General features: G+C 43.1%; 2 pseudogenes; both read right to left on the minus strand.

Annotated features, from left to right (window-relative positions):
- LOC109680914 (heat shock protein HSP 90-beta-like) overlaps window positions 1-9,898 on the minus strand; it is a 59,624-nt pseudogene extending 49,726 nt beyond the window's left edge.
- A 151-nt stretch (window positions 9,899-10,049) lies between these two features.
- Window positions 10,050-15,614, minus strand: LOC109680915 (HIRA-interacting protein 3-like; annotated as a pseudogene).
- Window positions 15,615-16,669: the final 1,055 nt, after the last annotated feature.

Genomic DNA, 16,669 nt, shown 5'->3' on the forward strand with positions numbered 1-16,669 from the left:
TGTTCTCAAAATAATTTCATAATTGGAAGATATCTGCATATAATTTAATCATTTTAATTTTTGTCCCATGAAGGTATTAAAAAGGTTTAATATGTATTCCATCCAGTCTCTCCCTCCCTGAGTCTAATCCTTGTTCCTGAGCTATGCTAAAGAGACTTTGTTGCAAAGCACTGGCAACTCTGCTCCCCTCTATTCCTATCACCAAGGAGAACCCCAGTTTGGGGGCTCTAAGTCTTTCCATAGGAAAGAAGATGATTTCATGTAGAAACACTCCATATAATACCTGGAATTTTAACTCTGATTTTGAGTGGGAACAAGACTGGTCTTTCACAGAGGAGGCCATCTAAACACTGTCAGCCTGTAAAGCCCTCTCCAGAGCCTTTAGTTCTCTAGCTCTGATAGGTGTCAGCCTCACTTGGGAAACAGTGAATTATAAAGGCCAGGATGTATTCTGTGTTAATGTGCCTGAACCTCTATGTTCTTATCATGTCCTCAGCTGGTTCTAATGTACCCCATATCCAAAACCACAGCCCTCCACATAAGGATGCTCATTGTCTTTTATCAGCTCTCTGATGAATCTCACCTTTCCTGAACTCTACCTTGATCTACTGTCTAAGCTGTCCTGAGAACTATCAAAGAGACTAATCCTCTATATTTTTCTGCCCCCAGCATACTAGATTTGTTTGAATCTCTGATTCATCTGCATCAAAGAGCTTTCTTGTTTTTCTGTTTGTCCAGTTGTGAACTGCTGGGCCTTTTTCTTGTGTCCTCTTTGTCTAGACAGATCTGCTCTCTGCTTCCTTTTCCATCTTTTTTTTTTTTTTAATGCAACAGCAGCAGCAGCAGCTTCCCAACAACACCTTGGCATTCTGATGACTTTGCTGCCCTTGTTGAAAATGTATTTTCTTTCTCTTTTGCAATTTTTGTTTCCTTTAAGTTCTATACCAATGATGTCATTTTTAACCTCCCACCTGTACTCCTCACCTCAACAGTTTATTCTGAAACCAACAGCTAGAATTATCCTTTGAAAATGCACTTTTCTCTGGGAATCCACAGGGGATTTGTTCCAGAACTTTCTATGGTTACTGAGAGCTGTGATGCTCGAGTTCCTTATATTAAATTCATATACGTGCATCTAATCAGCACATATTCTCCTGTATACTTTAAACCATTTCTAGATTATTAGAATACTTAATACAATGTAAAGGCTAGAAAAACAGTTATTATGTTGATTAAGGAATAATGACAAGAAAAAGTCTGTTCATATTCAGTAGAGAGACACTTTTGTTCCCCATTTTTTTTTCTTTGGTGGTACTGGGGTTTGAACTCAGGGCCCCCTGCTTGCTAGGCAGGCACCATACCATTTGAGCCATTTTTTTTTTTTGTGATGGTTTTTTCAAGATAGGGTCTCATGAACTGTTTGCTCGGCGCTGGCTTCGAACCTCAATCCTCCTGATCTCTATCTCCTGAGTAGCTAGGATTACAGGCTCATGCCTGTACCCAGCTCTCAAATGTTTTTGAGCTGAGTTGGCTAAACATGTAGATGAGGATTCCATGAACATGGAAGGCTAATTGTATGTCTTCTTAAACCCTCCACTGACAACACATGATAAGCCCAGATGCTATCCATTTCTTTGAAAACATCTGGCTTCCTATGTGCTTCAGTCCTTATCCTTCAACATCCACACTTCAATGTAGTGAATGCTGTGATGTGTTGCCTAAATTTCCCTTCAGGACTGAAGGAATTATTTCCTTCAACTGTCAGCCCCTGTGGAAATTTCCTAGTGATGAAGAAAGCTATTCATTCTCAGGCTGTACCTCTTTCCTGGGGCAGCCTGCATCCCAAGACTGGTGTATGGATGGGCATAGAGCCTGACCTCCTTGCCATAATGCAGGACAATGCAGAAGGGCCATCTGAATTGGAGAGCTCCCTGAGTGACTGACTGAGTTCTCTGTTGAGACCATATTATGGTCTAACTACTGTTTTTGTTCAACCTTGTTTCTTCCTCTTTTCTTTTATAAGTATTGATCCTGAGCAAACTCCCTGAGCAAACTTCCTGTGCAAAAAATTTATTCTCAGAGTCTGCTTCCTAGGGACCCTGAAATCTGCATCACTTGGTTACCTCTCAAGTTCTTGATGCCCTTGCTTGGCTGAAACAAGCAGTGCTCAACATGATAGCACGTCAGGGTTTTTGCATGGGTTCTGTCTTCTCTCCTCTTCCTCTTCCTTTTGTATATCATGATGTATGTTTTCCTCATTTCAAATGTCTGGTGAAATGTGCCCTCATCAGGTGGGCCTCCATGGCCTCCGTATTCAAATAAGAACTCTTTCCTCCTTACCTTAGTTTATTTCCAGCACCCCTTATGACCATTTGATGCAAACATTTTCCAGTTTATTATGTCTTTCCCTACCATGGGAATATTTTGTTTATGACTTGTTCCCCAGTGTCTGGTCCAGAGTAACACCCAAATAAATATCTGTAGAAACAATGAATAATGAGAAAATTCAATTTGCTTTTCTGCTTCAAATTTGCAAGAACTTTCTCTTTCCATGTTTCCTTCTCTGGGTGCTGGGGATCTCCAAGTACAAAAAGCACATTCTGCAGTATGTTCCTGACCAGCTGAGTTAGCTGGGGAAGGAGTGCATAGCATTCCTGGGACGATGCCAGGACATAGCCCATTTTCCCAGGAGAGAGGCAATCATCTCCAATTTTGTTTGCTTCTGTTTTTTTTTATTTTAAGTGTTTTATCTGCTATATTTGAGCTGACATTTCAAAGCACTGGATACTGCTCTCTGTGCCTACTGCCCTGTTGTTTTTTACTTCATCACTGTCTGTGTGAATTGCCAGAGGAGGCACTCAGCTGTCACTCATGGTAATCAGTAGTCCTTGGCTTGGCCTTGACATTATACACCCTAATTTTGGAGGGCCAGTTAGTTACTGATGAGTCTCCTTGATTTGATTGGTCCCTGATTTCATACTTACATTATATGTTGCTAATGTTCTGAAACCCTCCTGAAAAATGAAGACAAAGCCCTTGTGACACAGGTTTTCAATTAAGAGCAATGGAAATGACTAAGTCCTAAATGTATACTTGTCTTGGCATTTTTTGTTTGTTTCCCTACGTGGGAATATGAACATTCCTTTCCCATTGTGGGTTTGAAGGAAGCTATTCAGCCTGTATCTAATATCTGGAAGATCTTGTCTGTGAAGGGCTGTTTATAGACTCTGTCAGAGGTGCCCAGGTAAATGAGCAGTGACTGATTCCATTAATTGATAAAATTTGATTAGGACAGATCCCAGCCACCTTGTTTGAACATAGAGCCTTACATACAAGTAAGAAAGCACTAGAGTGGCAGTCTTTTCTTTCAGAAGAAAGATGATGATCCTTTGTGCATTGTAGCCCAGAAGGTGGCGACATACACATTTAAGGGACAATTGATTTTTAAATACCAATGGGTCTTACACAGGTAGCAATTTGTGAGGACATCTCATTGAATGGGTTTCACAGCAGAATCCACCTTTTCTGTATCCTGAAGGTCCTCCCTTTTGGGAAGGTCAAGACATCCACAGTCTTCAAATTCCTTCTTAGTGTCTAGCACACCAGGGAGAAGTTGGGCATGTGGGTTTGAAATCCTTGTATTGCCATTTGCAAGCCCTGTAGTCCTAAGCATGGCATTTAACCTTGGTTTTGCTCCATATACTTAGGATGAGTAGGAACTCAGGCTCTGATGATGAAATTAAATAATATATACTAAGTATGTTATGTATTGTCAGGTTAGCATATCCCGTCAACAGTGGTTCAGTGTGAGGCTCAGGGTGAGACTCAGCCTCCACCAGCAAGGGGTCAAGTTCTTATGTGGCAGCTAACCTCTACTATCCTCCCGCCTCACCTGGGGTCTTCTGAGTATGCAGTTCCTTGATAACTCAGATGCAGAAGCGTGGCAAGTATTAACTCTCAAAGGACATGGACAGGTTTTGGTGCCACGTCACTCCTTTGGAAGGATATGAAAGAGGTAACCAGTTCAGCTTAAGACTTACAACCTTATGGACAAGAACTATGTTTCAGATCCAAAACTGGAAGAAAAGATGCACAAATTAAACAAAGAATTCTTGGAAATCTGAAATAGAAGCTTAGCCCTGAAAGCAAAAAATCTTACCTGCTCAGAAAATTGGATTTGTTACCCTTTGAGATGGTAAAATTCCTTGATAACTTAACAGGGTGTCTAAAATGTGGGTTCCTGTAACTGATGGCTGTGAACAGCACAGCTCTAGCAGTGGGGGCATGTTGCTATGGAAACCCCAAAGTTGGAAGTTCCTCCAAGCCTCAGAAAGGCTGTCAATTACATCCATGCACTTGGAGACTTTAATGAAAACAGACACTTGTCATTTTTCTAACTGCCATCTAACATTCTACACATTTAAAATATGTCCGTGAAGGAAAAGCCCGCGGTTAAGTTTAGTTGTTTAAGAGAATTCCCTTGTGTGGCATTGACAGGGCAGAGTTTTTTTCCCCTCTCCCTCCACACTAAAAGAAAAAAGTAAGACCCTCCATAGTTGAGCAGAAATAAGATTAGGAGAGTCACTCATGGTGTTTCAGGCCTGGCTGTTCAAGGACAGCCCGAACCCTGTTTACATCATGGTGGGGTGGGGGTTGGGGGCTCCTTTCATATTCAAGACCCTCAAATTGATCTCCTACAGCTCTTTGGAGGGATGCATCCACACTGAATGACAGGTACTTTTCTTTTAATGGGATAGCCCAGAAAAGAAACCTTCATTAGACACCACTCTCTAAATGTCAGATTCTAAAGAATAAGAAATCATCATCTTTTGCTTAGACCAACTTGGTATATGAGGTCAGCTGCTGGATCTGACCCTCCCTAAGAATACAAATCAATAGTCAGCACAGAAACCACAGTGAAAAGAGGAGCTCATTCCAAGATTGGCTATTACTCTTTGTTCTCAGTTGAATGTGTGTGTATGTGTACAGATATATGTGTTTGTTTATTTTTACCCAAACATGCTATTTTTGAGTTGTCATTTACAGAAGAAACATTTACATCTCTTATCACAGATGTGATTGACCACAAGATGGGAATACTTTTCAAATGTGGCTGAGAACTGATAATGTCAGGCACATTCAAACAACTGAAAGCACATATTTAATCAAATTCTTCTTTGCTTAACCCATTACTCAGCCAAATGACAATTGAAAATCCAGTTCCCTGCATTGAGAATCAAAGACTGGTGCCTCCTTGACTTCTGAGTGCAGGGTATCCTGCTCTTTTTACTTTTCTTTTAAATGTCAACTCATAAGTAGGTCAACAGAAATGAGAGTGCTGTTAGTTTTCCAGTTAAGTTTGGTTCATAAGAATGTAGCAAACTTTACTCCATTTGGTTTTCAGCAATATTTGAAAATTCCATTTATGGTTTGAATCTGATTGCATCTGGTAATTAGCACATCACTGCTTGTGGCAAAGAAACTAACAATATTGATTGGGAAAGGCACAGAAATTGCTTGCCCTCCCTGATTGAATTGGGGGGACAGTAATTACACAGATCCCCAAACTATGTATATTATGTGGCCCCAGATAAAGATTATTCCAAGAAACCCTTTCTTTGCATATTTACCGTAATTGTGGTAATTAGTGCACTGAAAACAGGAAGCAGAAAGTCCTACTCAGATTTCTGAAGCCACACTGCTCTCTTTAATATTGAGCTCTGCAGATGGGTGGTTGGCAGGATGATCCTGAATGTCAAATACATTCAAGAAGGATGTACTGCACCATGATCAGATCATAAGGTTTAGTATGGCCTTGCCTCTGATGGACTAAACTCGGGAAAGCCACTCATATTGTCTAGCTTTTGGTTTTATAAGAGAGTTGAACTAATTGAATATATTTCCTTTCTGATTCTCCAAGTTTGAAAGCTATCATGTGGCCTGCAAACACCTGCTTTCTGGCTGTGCAGGGAAGACCCATTTCCTGGGTAGGCAAGATTTGTGCTGCAGCTTCCTAGCCTAACCATGAGGACATTTGAGGACTAGAATGTTTGCTTGGCTGCTGCACAGCATTGGCAAGATTCTAAACACCTCTCTGTCAAACTAACAGCAAGAGTTACCCAGGAAGTGCACACTAACATACTCCCCTAAATGTTCTCTTGTGAAAAAAAGAGATACTGGAAGGCCCCCAAGACCTTCCAGTTGGTATTTATAGGATTGTAAGGTTAAAACTGGCAAGTGGATACAGCTTAGATTCTCTTAAATTTTTTGATTTAATACGTGATATGGTAGTTCAAAATCAGAACTTTGAAAAGATCAAAAGCTTGGTCACCTTCCCTAAAAGCTCTATTAATGAAAATAATTTTGCGGAGAAAATTGCTCCTCTCTGGGCAGTGCTGCTTCTGACTTGATGCTCTTTGCAGCAGAAGGTGAAATTACAACAATTACAAACTTGATCTTGACTGTGACCATTGAATTGACCCTTTGAAGAAACCTGAGTTATGTCTCTTATCTCTGCACGGAGATCAGCTATCTTTAGAATTGCTTTGGGGGCCCCATCATGTCATTGTCAAATTGCAGTTAGTAATCTTGCCACATTTTCCAGATTTGGTGCAGATAAGCTTGAGCACATCCGACTCCCTGGTTTCCAATGTTATTTAGAGAATTGGATGACTTAAAGCACTTATTTTCTTCACCTCAGTTCTCATCATAATCCATCAACATCACAGTGTTTTTACTCTCCATTTCATTTTTATATGATTCTATTAGTTGGGAGAAACCGAAATGATATTTTTCTTTACAATGGACTTGTTTACTCATTGACTTTGCTAGAACTCAGGGATTATATACTTCTAATTATATAAGAATTCAACCATCCTACGACCAGCAATTTTCATACCCTGATTTTTTTCACTGAGTTTACCCAGGGATGGAAGGGTAGCAGCTCCCTCTGCTCTATGCAAATGGAATTTACATTCTGTGCCTAAATGAGAAATGCTTCCCTTAAGACCTGGAATCAGCTACCTTTGAAATTAACTGCTGGTCACTGCACTCCTGGTGTCTTTGTGTTGTGTCCATGAAAACACAAGTGAGATTTTGGATGGAGAATGAGTAAAGATTCCAAGCCCTAAGCAACATGGCCCCCTTATGGCTCTTATGAAGTAACTCAAAAAAAGTGTGGTTCAGGATGTGTGAAGGGCATGGATTCTGGAGATGGTGTTGTTCCTCATTTCCAGGTAAAACTGATACTCTGATGTTTCAGAGCCAGCCAGGCTGAAAGAGCTCATGTAGAAGTAGGATGCTCCCCAGCATCAGGGAGGTCTCTGCTTCTGCTGAACTACTTTCCTCTCTATTGGAAACCTGATCACAGTCTAGGATAGGAGTATAAAATTTACATTGTTCACTTAGGTCATATAAAGAATGCAGGTTCTTCCTTTACTACTTTTTCCCCTTTACCATAGGAGTAGAGAGAAATATGATAAAGTATCAGTTCAGTTCGATCTGACAAAAACTCCTTGAGGATTTGCTGCACTAGCAGTGGTGAGAAGGATAAGGGATCACAGTGCACAAGGCATCATAATTCATGTGGGTATTTTTTTTTGTGGGATCTGGTCAGTGGGGGAAAGGCAGGGATCAGGGCCAGGACTGAGGAAGTTAACCAAATTAACCTACCATGGAATTTCCTCTCTCAATAGATGGCTAGCATTGCACTATACTGCATAAAAGGTGTTCCAATGCTTTGTATTTAGTATCCAAAGGGATGTAACTCTGGGCCAGCCTAGTCCATAAAGCAATATGGATTGGGGAACCTTGCGGCATATGATTAGTCCATGCAGACATGGCCCTGCTATTGGTTAAGACCACTGAGCCAGGGTCTTGTTTATAGAAAAAAGGGCCAATGTAGGCATTCAGATATAGTGTTAGTATTCAGCCCAAATAGGTAGCGGCTGGGCATGGTTTCATTGTACTGATCACTCCTTCCAATGGGTGGTCTCAGAAAACCCTGATTAAGGAGATCTCAAGTCATTGGTATCCTGATAGAACAAATATTTGGACGGAGACACACCCAGACTGCAAAGTAGTAGCAGAGATTTGAAAGTGAGAGAGTGAGAGAGACTAAGTGAGAGAAAGCAGAAAAGTATACTTACTCCCCAAGGAAGAGGCAGGGGGAGCATGCTCTGAGCAAGGTGAAGTATGCTCTGAGCAAGGTGAAGTAAGAGCAGTACCTGTAGCTCAAGAGCACCAAGAGATCAAGAGTGAGCAAGGGGAGGAGATTTGCATTGTACTTAGAGTGGCTTTTGATAACTGACTGCACATGTGACTTCAATGTGCATATAATTAGGGGCTCTTATAAACCTGCCTTTGTTTGGGTCCAGATGAAAATGCTGTTTTGAAGGAGGTGTTTTGGGGTGGTTCTGGGTGGAGTTAGATAACCTGTTCCCCCTGATATGATCTGTGAGGAAGCTACTGGTTTCCCATGATCTGGTTTGTGTACTTTTCCTAAATTTCCTCTCTTATGTCCTCTTTCATACACTTGGTTTCAGAGACACAAAACAACTTAGTTTTTATTTCTATCTCCAGACTCCTTCCCTGGTTCTTCCTCCTCTCCTGACCTCTTACTGAAGGAATGCCTCAGGACTCAGTGTTTGATTCCCTCCTTTCTAAGGACACTTATCCTTTTATTTAGTCTCTTGGCATTAAATGTCATCTATATTGTGACAATTATCCAATATTTGTTTCTAATTGGGGCTTCTTTCTAAACTGCAGACTCACTTGTCCAACAACTGGCAAATCTGGTCTGGTCTTTCAGTTGTTTGGGGAAAGAAAGTTTGGAGTCATCTTAGTTCCTGTCTTACACAGCACATCCATTCTTTCAGGAAATGCTGTTGATTCTACCTTCAGAATGTATGAGGTGGCTAGGCACTGGTAGCTCATGCCTGTAATCCTAGCGAATCAGGAGGCAGAGATCAGGAGGATCGTGGCTTGAAGCCACCCCAGGCAAATAGTCCCCGAGACCCTATCTCAAAAAACACTCATCACAAAAAAACAGCTGGTGGAGTGGCTCAAGGTATAGGCCCTGAGTTCAAGCCCCAGTACCGCTAAAAAAAAAAAAAAAAAAAAGAAAGGAAGGAAGGAAAAAAAGAACATATGATGAGGTCAATACCTCCCACCACTTATTATCAGCCTGGAGTGAGCCATCAACATCTCCAAGCTGGATGACACACAACTCCCTAACTGCTTCTGGCCCTCCTCCTGTGCAATTTTCAATACTATAGCCAAAATGATTCATGAAATACCTAAGCCAGGACATGCTACTGTTTAAAAACTGCAATGACACCATTTCATTCACATTAACAGCCAGTGTCCTTGTGACAATGTATGTGGCCTGGCCTCAGTGACCTCTTAGACCTGATGTCTTCAAGCTTAGGGTCTGTCTCCACTCCAATTGTCTGTCCCCTCCAGCTCCCACACAACCTCCTGCTGGTCTCTAAACAGGTTCGCCTGACCCTTTTCTCCCTTTATCAGTGTACTTACTTTCTTCACCCCCTTCTAGTAGTTATTTTCTTAACGTAGACTGCTTGGAACATTCTATTTATTTATTTATTTATTTTAGTGGTACTGGAGTGTGAACTCAGGGCCTCATGCTTGCTAGGCAGGCACTCTACCACTTGAGTCACTCCACCAGTTCTTTATTTTTGTGTTGGGTGCTTTTGATATAGGGTTTCATGAACTATTTTCCTGGGCTGGCTTTGAACCCTGATCCTCCTGATCTCTGCCTCTTGAGTAGCTAGGATTACAGGCATGAGCCACTGGCACCCAACAGAACATTCTATTTTAAATTGCAACTGCACCCACCCTCCCCATCACCCTTCGTCAGCAGGCAGTCCTGATCCCTCATACCTCACTCAACCTTTTCTTTTCTTTCTCTTTTTTTTGCAAACATTCCTTTATTGAGTCTTAAAAAATAAACCCCTGTAGATACCTTGAAGAACATGTAGTGAAGAATGTATAGTTGAGCATCGTGCCAACAGCTTATGTCTCTGGGGGCTTCACTTTTCTCTAAAGAAAGCTGCAGGCTCAGAGCAGGACTGTAAGCTTTGTACAGGTGGAAGGACCCTCCTGGGATGTGGGGGAGCTAGGTTACTTTCACAGTTACTGCTGATGATGCTGTGCATATGGGACCAGTCTAGGAGTGCCTGACAGGGCCACTCTTCCTCAAAGTCCAGGGTCCTATGGTACAGTTCCCCTGAGGGACCTACGTCTCCTGAAGGGTTCCAGTCAGTACATCTTTGTGACTGTCCTGAACCACTCATGATGTTTGCCACATCTAAGGAGGCTACCTCAGCCACCTCTTCCTGTTGTTCCTTCAGTGCTCAACACTTCTCTAAGGAAGGGTTGTCCTTTATGCCTAGAGCTTCTAACTCAGCACTGAGGACATTCAGGAGCTCCTTGTGTGAGTGACAGAGCCCAGCAGCTTCTGTCTGAATGTAGCGCTTTAGCCTCATCACTGCTGGGTGGTCCTCTCCTCAATGATCAAACCCAGACTTTCTGCCTTTGGGCTCTGGGCTTCCATCTGAGGAGGATGAAGAATTTTGTGTCCTGCCTTTCTTGGAGCTCTTCTTGGAAGAAAGGTTCTGCCTTTCCCCTTTGCAACTCCTTTCTGACTTGCTGTCATTCACCTCTCTCTCCACATCACTGTCCTCACCATTGATGCTGTCAAGTTTGCCTGTTTTTGCAGTGCCTTTAACAGTTGCTTGCAGCTTCCTACTGTCTTCATCTTCACTGCTTCCTCTCCGCCTTTTCCTACCCTTATACTGGGTCACATCCTCATTCTTCCTCTGCACTGGGGGCTCTTCATCTTCCTGTCATCCCCACTGCTTGTTGCATCTTTCTCTTCTTCCTCACTGTCCCTCAAGACTCCCATTAGACTCTCCTCCTTGCAATTCTGCTTACAACTCCTCCCCTCCCAACCTGACCTTTCCCTGTTGCTCCTGACTCTGGGCTTCCAATCTTCCTCCTTCTCCTCTCTGTTCTCTTTCTTCTTATGATCTCCTCCTCACTCTCCTTTTCACTTTCCTGGTCGCTTTTAGTGCCTCTGTTTCCTGCTTGCTTTCTTTGCTCTTCTCTGGATAGATTCTTGCTCACTTTCTTCCCTGGCCTCCTTCATACAGTTTGAGGCCTTGCCTGGTGCCTGCTTTTTCTTGGTCCCAGGTTCTTTCCTAGTCCTGACCTTGTTATTCTTTTTCCTCTCCTTCCTCACTGTTCTCGTCTTTCCATGCCTTACTTGTTTTGCGAGAGCCCTCCCCCTCCTCACTCTCCTCCTCTAATCCCATCTTTGCCCTCTAGTCCCTTTGCTGTTCTTCATCACTGCTCTCAACTGCTTTCTTTGAGGCTCTCCTTGGACTGCTGCTGCTGTCTTGTTCTTTGCTGGAGGTCCCAAGTGGTCTGGACTGGAGGCTGCAGAGCTATGCTCTGACTCTGAATTGAAGTGTAACCTTTTCCTTGCTGGGTCACCACAGGCAGTGGGAGACCTCTTCACCTTCTTGGTAAGGTCTAGCTTCTTATCCTTGGTACCAGCTTCATCCACCTGCATGTGCAGCAGCTGCTCCTCCATCGGCCGCTTCACTGCCTCCTTCTCCTAGAACAGGTGGGCATGGCCGCGTGAGCCAAGAACTTCTGCTGTGTGATGCAGTGCGTGAGCGTGCTAGGGAGACAAGTTTCACCACAGAGTTCCCGTGGTTCACGGAGTTGCCTTTTTCATCCCAACTCAATCTTCTGTGTACCTGAGGTCAGGACGGCCTAGGAAGAAGCTGCGGGTGAACTCCCGCATCTCCTCTCGCAGTATTGTGCTCCACCCCAGATTGGCCTTTCTCTTCTTCCTGCCGCCAACACGCGACAGCAACTGCGCAGGCGCAGCGCTGCAGTACCACGAGGCAAGGGGCCTGTGGACCTCGGTTGTGGCCCACTGGGGCCTTAAAATGTGCCAGGCAAAACTTGCTTTCCCTGAGCAGTTGGTGGATCTCGGGGTCCTCTCTTTGTTAGAATGAAAATCGTTTTTAAAGTTCTCGTTAGAAACCAGTTTGGCAACCTTTGGAAGTAATGTAATCAACTTGCGAGTCTGCCATCCTCCGTCGTCACGGGCACCAGCTAGGCCGCTGTTATTTCGAAGGGCAGAAGAGAAAGGGCATCCTTGCCAAAACACTAGGAATCTCTGGGAGATATCTTGTAGCTCCAAGTCTGTGCAGACTTAGAATCAGTAATGGCGCTCTCCGACATCTGCCATCTTTATGACGTCCCTATGCTGCTGCTACACCATCTTCTACCTTTCTTTCCTCCCTCCTTCCTTCCTTCCCTACTCCCTTCCTTCTTTCCCTCCTCCCTCCCTTCCCCCTCCCCTCCCTCCTTCCTGCCTTCCTTCTTTCCTTCCTCCTTCCTTCCTTCTTTCTTTCCTTCCTCTCTTCTCTCTTTTCTTCTCTTTGCCTTTCTTTCTTTTTCTTTTCTTTTTGGCAGTACTTACTGGGGTTTAAACTCAGGGTCTGGTGCTATTATCATGCCAAGCCCTCAAGTTTTCCTTTTTAATCATAGATATTATTCCAATTACTGTTTTTCACTTATATTTTTTGCTTGTCTCCCTTGAACTCTGCTACCTCAACTAGAGCATAAAGTCCATGTGGGATTTTTTATTTTTATAGTTTTGTTCACTGTTGCTTCACAAGTCCTTGAGAAGTGTCTGAAAAATGGTGGGCACTCAATACTTTTCTTGAATGAACCCAGCAATTTAAACAGATACACTCTGTCTCTCATCTATCTATCTATCTATCTACCTACCTACCTATCTACCATCCATAACTTTCAAGTACTAGAAGAGTCAAAGTTTCATTCTGGAAGGGTGTGGCCAATGGATTCTTAATCTGCCTGTTGATTTTATTCAGCAAAGGAATATATATTCTCCTGTCTCTTAGGAAAAATGCCACTCACGAAGAAAGCTCACGAGAAAATCCCACATCCAGGAGCAGAGTTTAACGGCAGGCTCGAACTGCCAGGCTGGCTGGGGAAAGATGGCACAGAACAGATTTTGGGCCACGCATGGCTTTTATAGAAAGGGGGGGTGGTTAAGGAAGTTAGCACATGTGTGGGAATTTCTGTTAAGGGCAGGGATATCCTTGGGAGTTTCTCAAATGAGATCTGAGGATAAAATGGCTGCCGATTTACAAATGGTGACATTATTGTTCTATCATTCCCCCATTTGTTTCTTTAATAATGATGAGGGTAGGGGCTGAGGATCGGGAATTGGGGCAAAGCGTCATTCTCTTAGCTGCTTCCTGCTGGCAGGGGGTGCTGTATGGGGCAAGATCCTCAGACTCCTGCATCCTGGTGGGGACCCTCATGGTAGTCCTCTGGACAGTTTGGGAGAGGCTGATATCCCTGGAGGTACAACTCGTTAAGCTTTTGGTTAGCAATAGCAGACGTGGTCTAAAAGAAATATTTGTACTGTTTTTATGATACAAGGGAGGAAGCTTAAGAATATGAGAGTGAGAAATATGGGCATTAGGATGGGGATTAGCCAAGAGAACCCCTGTGAAATATTATTCCCTAGAGGATTCCAAGAGTCTTCCAACTCCCTTTTCCATTTTTTTAACTGTTCCTTGAGAGGTGCCGCCACTGGGGGATCCCATTGAACTTAATGGTAGTGGGTGTCATGAGAATGACCAGGTGAGGGCTGGTCCCAATGGAGATGGTAGAACATCCTTTGGGAGAACAAGATCGCTTGGTTTAAAAGAAATTGTTATAGGGTGGGGCAGGATCTGGTCTGCATGCTCTCTGAGAAGTTCCCTGAGAAGGTTAAGATAAGGGTAGGTAGTCGGCCAGAGCAGCAGAGTCTGTTGGAGGCAAGTTTTCTAAAAGAAATGGGTGGCTATACATTATTTAAGACCCAAATAGGAATACGAGGAGGAGCATAAAAAGGTGTCTGCTAAGGGAATGCATACCTAGGGATCTAAATTCTGTTAAATCCTGTAACTCCCAAGAAAACTGTAAGCTGTTTTATGGTATGGAGGGAGAGAAACGGAAGATTGGGTTGATTCACTCATGACTCAGGGAGTGAGTCTGTCCCTTTAAGGCCCCACCTAGGTAGGTGACCTGTGGGAGGCAGGGGCTGTGAGGATTTAAATGTAACACTCTTGGATAAAAGAGAGCTCTAGTTCATTTTTAATATAATTTTACATTTTTAACTTTGTAAATGTACCATATTTAGATAAAGTATAGACACTACACTGTTACAAGGTGGTCATTTAAGACACATAAGCAAATATGTAAATGAACTCTGATTTAGTAGTACTTAAAGCTTGACAAGATCAGCAGAAAACACAAATAATTTTTTTGATAAAATCCTTCTCTGTAACAGTTTTTGTAGATGTTACTCAGAGCAGAACAATATTAAGATAACCTTGTTATTTTATAGACATAGAGAATTTGATTTTAGTTTGACATGACCCTAAAAATCTTTTTGGCAACTCTTAGATTATACTCAACTTTAACTTTATTACACACCAAAGCTTTTTATTATACACTTTTAAAACTTACTCAGACCTTTATGAAACATACTAAACCCTTTCAATGGTTTGTCCTTATCCTTTCTATTTGAAACAATCTTTAGGACAAACCGTTCTTTACAAAATCCTTTCTTATCCAAAAACATTCCTTTTTCCTGTAACTTCTCAAAAAATACATTCACTACCTATCTGTATCTTTTCCAGTTGTTTACTTTGTAACTTGTATTTTAAAATTAACTTTTATAAGAATTTTAGATTTATTATAGGGCTGAAGCAACTAATTAGTAATCCTTGTCGTTTTAAGGAATTTATGATAGGCATAAGGCCTTATTGTTTCTCAGAGGGGCTTGAGGAGATATTGTTTTGGGTGTGGTAACTGTGAGGGATTTTTGAGTTTTATTTGAATAAGGAGTGCCATCCTAGCTCGCCCTACACTCATCTCATCAGTTCACACTGTGGGATCTATTTGTTATTGAAGGAGGGGGCAGCAGAGATAGCTGCCTGGGGGGGAGGAGAATTTGAGCTTTTAATTGAGATAGTAAATCCCATCCCAGCAGAGGCACTGGAGTTTCAGGAACTATGAGGAAAGGGTGGCAGAAAAGGAGGTCTCCCCAAGAGCAGGCCAGAGGCCAGTTAAAATAGTGCTCTAGGGGCTGGCCAGGTTTGCCTGAGTGATAACTTTTGTCATTGGACCAGGGACCCAGGACCCAGAAAGGTAAAACAGAGAAATGAGCTCCACTGTTGGTTGGAAAATGATCTTTTGTTTTTCTGACATCATGGCTACCCTGAAGCTCCTCAACATCGATGCCAAGAAGTGGAGCATGGACAGGGGGCTGGGACCCATCAATCCATAGGAGGTAGCACCTCACCATCCATCTGGAGGCGGGGGTGATAGGGAATGTGAAATCTCTGGTGAATATTTAAGGCTTGTGTCAATTTTTGGGAAATAGAGAAAACAAACTCAGGCCCATTGTCTGACTGGATGGAGGCCAGGAGACTAAACCGTGGGATGATGTCTGTGACCAAAATCATGGTTTCTGTGGAGGCCTTTTTGTTGGTCATAGGGAATCCACCCATCCTGTGAAGGTGACTACCAATACCAGGAGGTACTTAATCCTCTTTACTGGAGGCATATGTGTGAAGTCCACCTGTCAATCCATGGCAGGGAGGCATCTCCTGGCTTGGTGGGTAGGAAAGGGAGGGGGTTTAATATTGGAGTTGGGGTTTGTGCACTGGCAAATTGAACAGGATTGGGTAAACTGTTTAAGGTATTGTATGTCTCCTGGAGATAGGGAAAGGGATTGGCAGAGAAAGGTGTAAAGAGCATGAAGATTAGGATGAAAAAGCGTATGGAAATAGAAGAGAAGAGCTTTAACTTCAGAAGGGGGGAGAGAGAGTTTAGTGAAGGGGGAAGAAACTGGGGTAAGGGGGTACATGGCCAATTGGGGTGCAGTTTGGAGGGCTGCCCGCTTGGCCTCTGTATCCACTCAGTTGTTTCCTCTGGTAATTATCAGAGAATCCATTTGGTGAGCTTTGTAATGAGTAATGCCTACCTGGAAAGGGAGTCATGAAGCCTCTAAGACCTGGGCTGTTAAGGCAGCATTGATAATGGGAGTTCCTCTTGTAGTTAGGAATCCTCTTTCCTTCCAGATAGCAGAGTGGGACAATAAAGTGTGAAACACATATTTACAGTTAGTGTAAATGTTGACAGTTTTGTCTTTTGCCAGGGTTAGCACTCTGGCCAGGGCAGTCAATTCTGCCCTTAGGGAAGTAGTACCCAAAGGGAAAGGGCATGCCTCAATGATGGCAGAATCAGACACTATAGCATATCCAGCTCTTTGCTGTCCATTGTGAGTGAAGGAGCTTCCATCAATGAACCAAGTGTAGTCAGCCTGAGAAAGGGTGCCCTCCTGAATGTGGTCTGGGCAAGGGAGGAGCTCCTCAAGGATCTCAGGGCAGGAGTGAACTAGGGGTGTTGAAGAGAGAGAAGAAGAGTGGCTGGGTTAAGTGGGGGACATGAGACAAATGTTAGTGTGGGATCCTTGACCAAGGCCACCTGCAGGGATAGGATATGGGAGGGGGGCATAGAATAAAGTCCCTTATATGTGAGGAGTTCT

Source organism: Castor canadensis, chromosome 7 (genome assembly GCF_047511655.1).
Source record: "Castor canadensis chromosome 7, mCasCan1.hap1v2, whole genome shotgun sequence".
Lineage (NCBI taxonomy): Eukaryota > Metazoa > Chordata > Mammalia > Rodentia > Castoridae > Castor > Castor canadensis.